The sequence below is a fragment of the Prosopis cineraria genome, unplaced genomic scaffold (genome assembly GCF_029017545.1).
Source record: "Prosopis cineraria cultivar Desert tree isolate PC_DT_omini unplaced genomic scaffold, ASM2901754v1 PC3, whole genome shotgun sequence".
Classification (NCBI taxonomy): Eukaryota; Viridiplantae; Streptophyta; class Magnoliopsida; order Fabales; family Fabaceae; genus Prosopis; species Prosopis cineraria.
In genome coordinates this window covers 34,272,520-34,286,297 of record NW_026555334.1, presented here as the reverse complement: position 1 = coordinate 34,286,297, position 13,778 = coordinate 34,272,520, and the positions used below count along the sequence as shown (strand labels likewise).

General features: G+C 32.6%; 1 pseudogene; it reads left to right on the top strand.

Annotated features, from left to right (window-relative positions):
• Positions 1-721: 721 nt before the first annotated feature.
• LOC129305536 (uncharacterized) lies at positions 722-5,706 on the top strand (annotated as a pseudogene).
• The last annotated feature ends 8,072 nt before the right edge of the window (positions 5,707-13,778 follow it).

Sequence of the window (13,778 nt, the reverse complement as noted above, 5' to 3'; positions counted from 1 at the left end):
ATTGACATGCCACATGCCTCTTCTCCTCTTTTGCAATTAACTCATTGGATTTTTTCAATAAAACATCTCTTAATTGCCAAACAGATGAATAATTTAAAACAACTTTCAAATGATAAAAAATGTACATTGGGATGTAATAATAGAATAAATACCCTGAACAAGTTCAATACAAATCACATTTACTATATATGAACTATAATAAATTACAACAGAATCGCATCATTCATAATTTAATTTAAAATATTTTTTGACCAACAAGGTTAGAACGAAATTTTATACTTAGATATCCATAAAATTATTATAACTAAATATTTTATACTTGTAATCTACTTTTTTTTTTAAATGTAATTTTAAGCTTAATATTTTTTTTTAAAATATCAAACGGCTCACAAAAATATATATAATAAAACTTATGCTTATTCATCTTAATTGATTTTTGAATTAAATCATTTAAATAAATTTTGGTTTAACTAACTGACTTTTAAAATAAAATATTTAAATATAAATTATATTATAATTACAGACATTTCTCTTAACTTTAATTTGATAACATCACTTAAATTTTAATTTTAATTATAAATTTTTTAACTCAAACACATTGCTAATGTACTGGAATTCGAGACTGTTAGTTGCTTGATCATCAAACACTCAGTAATTGTATTAAAAAAAAGCTGTCGGGGTACTTACTAAATACTGACGACAATGTTTGGTAGGACGGAACTTGTTTTTTGCCTGCGACATGACCACTTCCTCGTCTCTTCATTTTTCTTTCAACAGAGTGCACTCAGTACTTGCGACTTGCAATTGATCGCTTTACTGTTTCTTTGTACAACCGCCTGGCAATTTCTTTCTTTTTTCCAGTCCAGCCAAACACGCCTATTTGATCCACAATGGTCAGGTTGGATTGAAATTCTTGTTCTGATTTTGTTAGAATCTACTACATAGTACATTTCACAGCAAGATCTTGCTTTTTAACTTGCCTCTTATGCGTTTGTTGGAAAAAAAAAAAAAAACTTGCCTCTTATGCGGAATAAGTATTGCACAGCTTAAAAATCTGGAGGGTTTTCCTTCGAGTTAAAATGGACAGTATGATTTCATTTAGGAGCGAACTGCGCATTGTGCGCCAGTCATTTACCCCATGAGACTATGTATCGGTTTATTGTCTTTTGAATTCCTGGGCGCTGGGAGAGAATTATGCAACATAAAATCTTATCTTAAGTTTTCTTGTTTTAATATAGAGGATGGCTTGGATCGTGGACCTATCTAGTGATGTGGAGTTTTGCAGAGCCTTTGGAATAAAGGGAAAATCAAATGTTAGTTTGTTACTTTTTTTATGTCTGAAAGTAGCACGCAAAAATCTGGCCTAAGTGGAAGTTTGCTACAATTTAAACTGCTGATACCTACATGGATGCCTTTGGAATTGCAAACTTTTTCTCCTTATTTTTTTAAGAATATTGAAGAAAGGGGAATGGCCAATGAGGCTTGTTAGTGGATTTTTTGTTATATTCCGCAATACAATGTGATGACTTTTTAAAAGTCACGATTGAATTGTAATGACTAAAGTCACCCATCATATGAAGTGGAACGGATCACAGAAATTAGTGGGAATGATTAATGCGGTTTGTTTGTGCATTTTTGGTTATATTCTGCACTATAGTCTGATGATTGTTTCTTCTTTATTAAGCTTAGCTTTGATCTTCAATTGTTTTTGGTTACATTTCGTGCAAATATAGCTGTTATTTAACTTTGATCGTTTTATATTTTAGAATTGTGTGGCAGGAATGTCAAGGAAAGCTCTTAGGGATCTCTATGCAATTCCTAAAACTGAAAATAATATCGAGAGCCCTAGTAAGGCATGTTTAACAAAGCCTCTTATTGACAATGCTGATGGAAACATTGGAGAGCGCCAAAAGGAAAAAAAAATTATGCCCCCTTGGTTCCTCCACCCGTTAATGGAAATCAAGAAGTCAAGTCTGAAGTAGAGATTGGATGCAGAAGTAGGATATATCGAATCTGAGAACTTGAAAGATTTGGAAGACATTGGTACTTGTCTCAAGGTATCACTTTATCAGTTGATTTTGGGTTTGAGATTAGGTGTTAAGGATTGATGATTATCAAGGATGGCTTGGATCGGTAACTTGATCCATTTCAACATTTTGCTTCATGCAAGAAAGTCAGTGCTTGACTTCCAGTGAAACTAGTTATTTCATTTTCAACAGACCCTCATAGTTGGATTGGACTCTAAGGATTGGGTGCTAGTATAGCATGTAAAGTACTCAATAATGTTCGATGGTTATCAATATTTCATAAAGAAGCAATGCTTGACATGCTGTAAGTAGTAGATTGTATATTCCTTTTTTCTAAACTGAGACATTTCAAAATGAAACATGTTAATTTAGATTGCTTGATTTTGTATTAATTAATTTATTACTATGCAATCTGGTAAACAGGGGGGATGTGATCAAGTTTATCGTCAAATCCTTGAAAAGTCCTAGAAGTGCTGTTTGCAAGACTGCCATTATGAGACATTTTCAGTGCATATAATGATCTTTTAATAGATTCACTGGATCCCCTCATAAATAAACTATTTCTTATGCATTGATGGCCTTAGTTACCCAAACATTGGAATCTTGTTCTATGTATAATAGTATTGTTTTATGCTTAATGTATATTAACATGCCATGTGAACAAACATCGTGGATGCAGCTAGCATAGCTTCTTCTCAAGTCTTCACAAGACAAACGTTTTGCATGTGAGGTAGCTGGCACGTCCTTAGGAGCAATGACTACGTGGATTTTCCCGATGTCTTTGTTACTAAAGTTGCAACCATATGTTGGGAGCAAGAACCCTTGAATTCATGCGAAGGCCTCAATGTGCTTTTCTCGAAGTGTTCCACTATTGGTAAGATTGTAGGATTAAAGACAATTTTACTGTTGAATTTTGCGATGTTGTGAGTGTCTTTTGTGGCATGCCTTATTAAAACAACCCTTGGAGAAATCTATCTGATATATTGTCATTTAGTTCATTTCACCTTTTGGAAAAAGGTGGAAGAACAATCTGTGTAAATATACCCCACTCATGCTCCGTTCAAATTCTTTGTAGCTTGAAAGAAGCAATCTACTCTTTGATAAATTGTTTTGGAAGCCAATTTGACTAAGTTAGCTTGTGAATATGATTATAATTTTAGATATTTGACTTGTATTGCGCTATGTGTATTTTTATCTCATAGCATGATTTAATGGGTTTGTAATTGTTATTTTTATTTTAAAACCATGCAATTTTGCACAAGTAGTACGCTATCTGTTTATAGTTTATAAAATAACATGGTTGCCCACATACATACAGAGATGTACTTATTGGTCCTCCTGCCCCCCGGGGGAATAAGGGGATTTTAACTGTTTACTTGTTTTAAAAGGAAAAAAAGGGTAATTTTTTATTTATAAAAACTTCTGCTGTATTTATTCTCCATGGTCTTTCTTAATGCTATTCTATAGCTAATTTTTACTGGAGCTGCCCCCCAATATTTAATGGTTAATGTTATCTTGTGCTTTTTTTTGGGCAAATCATGTGTACAGTTTAGTGGTTGGATATAACTTTATTGAACGGTAAGGTTTTCTTAAAATTAGCATGGGTTTCGTGCATTTGCATGAAACTTAGAATAAGATCACTATTCACAGCTGTGTGTGGCCTTTGCTATTTGGACTTGATTGCATGGCCTTTGGTCAGTTGAAATTTTAGAGTGGCTTTGGTGGAAGAGAATATAGCCTCACATTTTTCTGCTATTGACTGGATTATGAGAATTAATTGTTTTTGCCTTGCATTCCTTGTACTTATGAGTAGTAGCATCCCAGCTGAGTGACCAGCTTCCAGAGTCCCGGGAAGCTACTGGAGCTCTTCTTGTTGAGCTTCAAAATACGTATGAGAATGTAATAATCACTTGCCGTCTTGTGTCTTTGAGCAATTGAAAATGGGTTCATGGGAGAACTTCTGCCTATCAGAACTATCCCCTTATAGTGCTCAAGCTGTATCCTGTATGTACTTCGCGTGACCAGTATTACCCGAGAGGGTCTTTGTTTTGTGACACACCTTGCATGAACTCCAGTAATGGCACTTCCTAGGTTAGTCATCATATATTTTATTCTGTAAATTCAGTGAAAGATGGTGTTTGTTTTTGTTGTTGATGTCATGATGAGGAATGTACGTGTTTTTTTTTTTTTGTTTGGGTAGCCGTTATAGTTATTCTATCAGTTTACTGCTCTACCCTTTAATACCCTCTTTTGGTCAAACCCTTGAGTAATTTGATTGGATTTGACAAGATCATTTCCAATGCGGGGGCTCGCTTTTCTGAATTCCAGAACTCAGCTTCTGTGGTTTTCATGTTGCTCAATGCCTACAAGGCCATGTTTACTTGGTACTCACCCGTTATTAGTAGATAAAGTTCTTCCTATAATGCACTTGGTACAATGAAAAAAATCACCGCCATATTAAAATGTACTGTGCTTTTTCGATTTTTAAATTACACTCGTTAAATGGGGGAAAACAGTGAATGGAATTGCCTTGTTGACTTGTAATTTCTTATCAGAGTACCTACCTTAGTTTAAGTTAAAAATTACTTATTTACACGAGAATTATAACAAAAAATCACACAACTTAATGGAGGAAGTGAGCTTAGAGGTAGACATTGACTTGATCAACCTTTATTTAGGCAACATGTGACTTCTTTTGACACACACATTCATTTACTACAACAATTATATGATAGAAACAAATAAAAGAGCCTAGTTTTAACGGTTTTCTTTGCTTCGAGAATCGAGCCAAAGCCAAGTCGCTTGTTTCCCATGATCATATCCTACGGTACTTTTAACTACCAATCCCCATTAAATTTTTTATTTCGCTCATGACAGAAACAGCTGCCTATGCACTCAGCTTTTTGTGTTTATTGGTCCAGCCAGGTTCAAAATTAACTCAATAATGAGAATCAACTAGATATGTTGTTACTTGTAATTTGGATTGCTTCTGCGAACAGATTTTTGCATCCTTGTTTAGCATGAAACAAATCAGACAATAAATGATAGATTTCTGGGTCTCACAACAAAAGCTTTAAGCATGGGATTCACCATATCCATCATATTGCTATTTATAGGGTTAGGAGTCTTGATCCTACTTCATGTATGTCTAATCAGAAGAGAATCCAGAAAAGGAGGCAGAGACACAAGGGCAGAGGGTGAAACCATCAATGAAACGAGAAGCATGTCGAAAGATGAAATAAAGAAGCTTCCTTATTGCAATTATGTACCCAAGGACAATGGAAGTAGTTCTATAGAATGTGCAGTGTGCTTGGAGAATTTGATTACAGGGGAGAAGTACAGATCGCTGCCTGCATGCAGGCACAATTTTCATGCCTATTATTTAGACCAATGGCTTCTTCAGATGTCCATTTGCCTTATTTGCAGGGCTAGTGTTGGGTCTCAGAGGGAAAGCTTTGCAATCAATATAAATCACAATTCTCATAATTTTGAGCCAAATAGTAGACAGCTCGGAGAAAGCCTAGAAACTAGTTTTAACAATGCAGTTCACAGAGAATTCAACATCAGAGGAGTAGTTCCTTCTTTATTCTGTCTCGTGCCAGAGGGATGTTTTTCTCCATTCCCTCTTTCTTCTTCTTTGTATTTGTATGTTTTATCATTATTCCAAAGTTTAGCTTAATGGCATGTGATTGATATTGATAATTAACACTTAATTCTAACATGAAAACAGGACAATATGGTACAGTTTATTGTCCCTTCGATCATGGGGCAGTAGAATATATAGTGTTTGAAGTAAAATTCCATGACTGATTATTGAATTTCTCATGAACCCTAAGAGCAAAATTAGAGAGAGAGAAGTAATACTAAACACTTTACTGCAAAGGCTGAATTCACTCATTATTCATTGATTTATTTTTTTAATATTCCATAATATTACAATTTCAATTATTTTTTTAATGAAAGTGAGATTAAATATTTATTAATAAAATTTAAATATAATATATATTGACATCTAGAATGCCACGAGTGAAAAGAAAATAGGATCTACACTGAATCTAACATGCATGAATCGCCCAATCTATCCTTATGAGGTGAAAAGTGCAACATGATCGCATGTGTGAGCATGTGTATAGGGGGACGCATGGCTTCTTAAGACCCATTTCACTTTCAGTGATCCAAACAGGTATTGGTTGAGAGCAAAGCCCAGCGAATCGTAAGAGGAATAGATTCGTTATCCGTTTCATTTGATGTTAGGGAATGAGGCTTTCCGATGTGAGGAACAGACACATATGAGGTCCATGTGACTACTTTATTCGAATCCAAGTTCTCTTGATTGTCTTATGTTTGTTTTACGATCTTTCCACGCTATATTTTTGAAAAATATAATACACACGCTGCCATACACATATTAAAGTTAATGATTTATTTGTTTTTTATTTTGGAAAAAATTATTAGCTTCACTTTATTTTTTTTTTTCAATCAAAGTTTGAATAAATAGTAGTTTTCTCATTGTTTTTAGGTAGAATCACATCCAAAGATCTCTCAAAAAAATTATTCACAGATAAGAACTAATACAAAATAAATTATTGTTAAAATAGGAATATGAACTTTTTTTTTTCAAATGAAACTTATTGTTATTTCTTATTTGTGAATAACTTTTTTGAGTAATCTTTAGATGTAATTCTCCCTTATTTTTATATAACTTAAAAAACCGTAAATTGTATTAAAAAAACAAACAATAGTCATTTATAAAACACATACGGGGAAGAGGTATTTGATTTTAGGAATTTTAGGAGGAGCGAGCAGCCAAAGAAGGAGGGACTTGTGTGAATAAATTAATTTTTTTAGAAAAAACAGAGAAATAAAAAAGTAAACTCACAAGTTGAAAAGTTAACTGTGGCAGGCTTAAGTTAAGAAGTACAGGCTGAAAAATGACCCACTCTTAACTAAGCCCTTATTTACCCAACCTAACCCAGCTCGCCACTTTTTGATAGGTTGACCTATTTAAAAAAAAGGAGCTTGTTCTTAATTAATAATAATGTATAAATTTTGGTGCCCTGTGTGGCAATAAATTAAAAGATATAGATGGCATCAAATGACGAAGCACATGGGATACGCTCAACTTAGTTGATAAAAAAAAATTATTGATTTGTGAGATAAGTTAACAAAAATTATATGTATTGTAAAACAAATCAATATTAATATATGGAGTGTTTCCACTATATCTTAAGATTGGATCATGATCTTTTTTATTGGATTTTCCTATCCTATCCCAATATAATTGACAAGTTATATAATATATTTGTGTAAAATTCACTATTTAATAATTATATATAAAAAAATATTGCACAGTTTTTAAATTTTTATTTAACATTAATTTGTATAAAAATCAAGAATATTGCACAGGGGTGTTGCTAGTTATAAGTATATATGATCATCTCTTTTGAATTTTTATTTAACATTAATTTGTATAAAAATCAAGAATATTGCACAGGGGTGTTGCTAGTTATATGTATATATGATCATCTCTTTTGACTTATTGAAGAATTCGGAAGACAAAATCTTGCGCAAACGAGGACAAGAAGCGTTCAATTGGTTTAAGGGATTATCATCTAGCTATTTTTGGTTCAAATAGGATGCCAAAACATATTAGGCTTTTTAGCTATTAGCTATAGATGTTAAAAATTTCACTGTAATCTCTTAATTTTTAATTGATATTAATTTTTTACTTGAAATGATTAAATTGCCCCTAAATTATAAAATAACAAACAAAAGTCTTTTCTTCCCAAATTTCTTGTCTCACTCCTCTGCATAGAGCCTTGAGACTAAGATCTTTTATAAAAACATTTTCTTCTAGAATTTATAGAACTACTTGGGCTGTAATCAAACTTCTTGGATACACCCCTATAATTTCCCAATGAAAAGGTAAACCTTCCCAAACTATCCCTTCTTTTCTCTACCTCAGTCTCCCAATATCTTCTTGTTGCAACTCGGAGCTTATCACACATTTCATTATAGGTCGTTACCCCGAGCAAGGCAATTTGTTGCCTATATTCTGATCTCATCTTCTTTAACAATCTCTTTGCTTTCCACTGACTATCATTGCTTTAATTTAGATAAGTGGAGAATTTTAATAACTAGTTGAATTTATGGATAAACTCCTCCTCATCTAGATCTCCTTATTTGAAAGCATGAAACTCGACTTCTTTTTCATCTTGAAGAGTTGCAAGAAAATGATAATTGAAGAAGAGCTCCTTGAATTGCTCCCATGTTAGATGACGGCCATCAGAAGGCTTAGCCATATTCCACCATTATTTTGTAGCTTCAACCAACTGCACCTTAACTAATACCACTTTCTGCTCAAACGAGCAAGAAACCACCTCAAATATTGTTTTGATGTGTTCAATCCACTTCTTTGCCTCTCCTTCCTTTATGCTACCATCAAATATTAAGGGATTGAAGTGAGAAAAGGTTCTCTAAGCCCGATTAATTGGAATTTCATTATTCCCCTAAACTTAGCCTTATTCTCTAGGTGACTAGATCTCCTTCCCGATGCATGAGATTTTTTCAACCTACTCTCATGAGCTTCTTCATGCCTAAGCCTCCTCTTTTCATGCTTAGGGCTCCCCTATTATGATCTTTATTATGAAGTAGAGCATTATGGCCTTCAACAATTTTTTGGATGTTCAGCATCATATTCCTCAGCTTTTCTAATAAAGCATTATTTCCTTAAGGCTTCTGTTGCCCCCATTTTGGTTGCACCTCCGAAATATGTCCAACATCATGATTCTTTGATGAATTATCTCATGAATTTCTGGCATTTTGATTACTAGTATTTAGACCTCATCTTACCATTTCTCCCCATTAAGGAAGAAAAGAATATAAGAAAAGTAAGTAGAAAGCAACTGTTATTAACAAAGGGAAAAAAGTTGTATAATGAATACATATATAAGTTGTCAACTATATATGAATGCAAGACACAGTATCGCAAGATACTAAATCTTGGAACTTGAAAAATTGATACCAAACTATAATGTCAACTTTAACATTACCAATAATCACCACATGATTATAACATGCAACGGTAATTAGGAGCCATTAATTCCTCCTAAGCTTACCATAATCACAAAAGGGTTAAATCAATTAAACATTTGAAATACAATTTAAAACTTTTAGGATCTCAAAACCCTATCAAATATGTATTTTGAACTCAAACTCATTGATATTTAAAATTTTAGGAAGCATAGGAGATAAAAGCAAGCCAAACAGGGCAAAAATGTTATTTTGGCACTTTTGACACATATACTGTGGCATAGGGGTCTATATGACATAACATGGGGCATAAAGGGCTTAATTTTGTTGATGTACCATGTATCGTGGCCTTTTCATGACAGTACTTTACTGTTAAAACAGCTTTTTAGGGCAAACTTTCACTGTGCGCTATTTTTGCATTGAGTTCAATTGGAGTAATTTAAGTATCCACCTAAAGTTTATTCAATAATCTAGTTAATGGAATAAGTTTCATTATGATCTAATATCCTATGTTAAAATTTGACACCCGAATGTGAAAGGTTAGGCTTTTAAAATCAAGAAAGGGCATCCAATTGTTTGAATCATAAAACTTATATCATCGACTCAATTTGAGTTTTGAATCAAGTCTAATGGACTAACATATACTTGATTGAATAATTAATTACATAATTTTAGTACAAATCCAAGATTTGGTCATTAAAGAACTAGTTTTATGCGAAACTGTGCTGTTAACCATACAATCATAATAAATCATCATCTTGTCAAATCTACTTATTCACATACATAATTCACCACATTTTACACTTACAATCAAAAACTAGCCTTTACTACAAGTGATATTATCCACATTCACTCTAGGCTAATTTATCATATTACACATCACAATAAATGTAATATCCAATCCTAACACATTTACATACATATCATGCTTGTACTAATATATTAGCCCTACACACATGGACATCAACACCAATAACTAGGGCTAATATATCAAAATATCTCATAGTATGCATCCAAAATATGCAGTCTTTTAAATTGACAACTCAACTTATATACATCATTATTTACAATAAAACATAAGGCATTACAAATAAAGCAGACATGTTAAACTTAGAACCTATAAAAATGTAAATCCATAGGGGTGAGAGAATGTCTCAATAACTAGAAAATCATATAATCCATTCACATGTACAATCATGAACAAGTAATAGTATGGCATGATAAAAACCTAATATAATACAGTGTAATATATAAGCCAAGTCTAAATTCATAACAGATAACACAATCACTGTACGCATGATTCTATATCTAACCGAACCTTCATGTCTCTTCAATTGAATCCGTAGGATAATAGATAGGATACATTCCTAGCGAATTGTCCCAAGCTCACTTTTGATGGAGGGAACAACTTGGCCAAGGTTATCATTTACTATATTAGGTCTATGGATTCCCCCAACCATACAATTTTAGGTGTCATATACACTAAATCCACCAAACACTTTTTGGTTGATTTAGAATATCATCGATTCATCGAAACCTACTCAATGAATATGGAACCAAGATGGGATGTGCTGAGTGTCCCAGGTGACAGCATAACCATATGGATTTTTACTACCTCTCCAACTAGAGTAAACCTCCACCCTTATTCAATCATGCAATTTGTAACTCTTTGCATTTTTTCCCCACATATTCAATATAATTTTGCATAACCAATGCTAACCAAATTTGCTTTATTTATTTAGTTTGATAAATCCATTTTCAAAAACATATTATTAAATTACCATATTAATCCATTTCTGAGCAAATTTTGTCATAAAATTCTTAGCACACTCTCTTTGGAGTGTTATATACACCAAATTCACCAAATGCTTTTTGGTTGATTTAGAGCATCACCGATCCACCGAACCTCCTCAATGAATACAGAGCTAAGTTATGATGTATTGAGTGTCCCAAGTGACAATATAATTATATGGATTTTTATTGTCTCTTCAACTAAAGTGAACTCCTACCCGTGTTTGATCATGTAATTCCCTCAAATACAACTCTTTGCATTTTTTCCCACATATTTAATATAAATTTCACATATTCAATATTAACTTATTTATTTTGATAAATCCATTTTCAAAAACATATTATCAAACCTTACCATACCAATCCATTTATGAGCAAATTTTGTCATAGAATCATTACCACACTTTACAAGTTTCTAAAGCAAATTATTATTTACACGTGCATGCGTGCGCGCACACATTTTGCAAATAGCTTGCAAATAGTTATACAAGCCAATAAACTATATAATTAACTGGTTACCTCAACTCTATTTTTACCAAAAATGTTACTCGTGGATCAAACATAGCTCCTACGTTACCGTAGCTTTGGAATCACTCCAAGATATCAAAATCTACAATTAGAAGTATTATATGTCAATTTATTAAATTAACATAAGTACCAAAAAATTAACTTAATTTAGCTATTGAATAATCCAAATCTCTACCATAGATCTAGTCAAGCTTCTACAGTCTTACCTTATCTTAATTTAGCAGATACAAGGTTGATTCATGCTTAATTTCAACTCACACAACTTCAAAACTCCAAAACCAACCTAGGATTTATCCATCATCTTCCATCCAACAACATATACATATAGAACCACTTATTCAACATATAAAAACTTAAATCAAACTCCTACAACGCATACAAGATTTAAGGTTCAAGTATAATTCCCCTCTAACCCAAAACCTAGCCACCCTTTCTTCAAAATCCTAGAAAAATAAGGTGAATAGGTAGAGAAGATTATTAGGAAGCTTACTTAGATGATTAGAGGTCTAAACAAGTCTGAAGCCCTAGCACAGCCTCTAACTTCCTCCTTCGAGCTCTGTTTTCCAAATGTTCCACTCTATTATTTTTTTTGATATTTTTAATGTGTGAGATTTTTAGAATCTTTGTAAGTATGTAGTCAATTCGTATGCTGTGTGTAGTAGAAAGCCATCATAAGCATACCAATCAAGGTGCTTAATTTGTACTTAATTTCAAGTCCACCTTTTTCTAGTTGAAATAAAAAAAATATTCTTTTATAAAAATAATGAAATAAACAAATTGAAAAAAATGATCTTTTATGCCATGTGAGTGTTTTGGAATCTTTGTAGGCATGAATATTTAATTTTCGTGTGAGATTTTTAGAATTTTTGAAGGAGCTTCAATCTAAAATGTTTCTTCCAAAATCTTTCATATAATGGAAGAAGACACTTTTATAAATTAAAAATACAAACCCAATCAAAAAATTATTTTCAAAATTAAAAACAACAAATTATTCTTCTAAAAGTCACCAACCAAATGATACACATTTTTATCTTCGAATTACGCAAATTTTGATCCTTCTAAATCGTAGGTAGATCACATGTTCTCAATCCTAGGTCAAGTTCAACTTGTAAATAAATAATATTTTTCTTGATTTAATTTTTTTCTTCATTTCCTTCCCTTTTTTGTTTTATTTAGGGTAATTAATTTACAATTAAGTTCATATTAATTTTGTTTAGTCAACTTAAAATAATTATTTTTACAAATGAGTTCTATAAGGTGCCTAACATTTTTTTTATACATAATTCACTCTCAAACTCTTTTTCTAATTATTGCAGTCCAGTTTTTTAAAATTTTTTTGAAATTATTATTTTAAAATTTTAATGATGACTTCCTCATTTATAGATTTCCCTCTTCGGGGCAATATATTTCTCTCTCTAGGGAGATGGGGATTCGGGCATGACAGGTATCTTATCATGATTTGATAATAATAGAGAAAAATTTGGTTTCTCTCACTGACGGCTTTTGCGGGTTGCAATCCTTCTTTACTCTTGATAAAATTAAAGAAAAAACTATTCAAACACATAAAACATCCCAAAATTCATGTGAAATCAAGTCAACCCATCTCTCTCTAGCATGATGACCATCCTGAAGCAAATGCATCATGCTTTTTTCAGCATTACATCCAAAACAGCAACCACTCTCATCTTGAATCCCTCTGATGTGATAAAGTTCTCTAGTGTATGCCCTATTATGAGCCATCAACCACAAAAAGGTTTTAATTTTTCTCTTAAACATTCACCTTCCAAATATTCTTCCATCTTGAGTTACCAACTACCTGTGTATTTGCAGATAGAAAATTATATGCATTTTTCATAATAAAATTACCATCCAATGAAGGCCTCTAAATGATAGTATCTGTTTCACTCCTAATATTAGTTTTGGTGCAAGATATCAGGTCAACTATATTTAGTTGGAACCACAACCCAAGCTTCCAAGTGTCTCAAGCCCCATTGGGTAGAATATGCTCCCGTCCTCTTTCTTTCATATTGCAAATCAGCATTATTTCATGGCTTACATCAGCAAATGGTATCCCTAAACTAGTCCATAAATCTTTCCAAAAGAAAGTTTACTATTCGAAATTGATTCTTCTACCTAACCCATTTTCAAATCTTTCCTAATTGGTTACAATACTCCTCTACGTTAGTGAACCACTTGCTTTTATAGCAAACGAAATGGATTTCTTTTTGGCATATATGGCTTGACCATCTACTTATGTGTATGGTGGAAGGAAGATGAAGATTTGGCAAGTATGTATCCTTCCATTTTCTTTAATGAAAAATGCATTTGAAAAAAAGAATGCTCAAAGGTTGTCTTGTACATCAGCCTCCACAGCTAGAGGAGGATGATAAAAAATGAAAT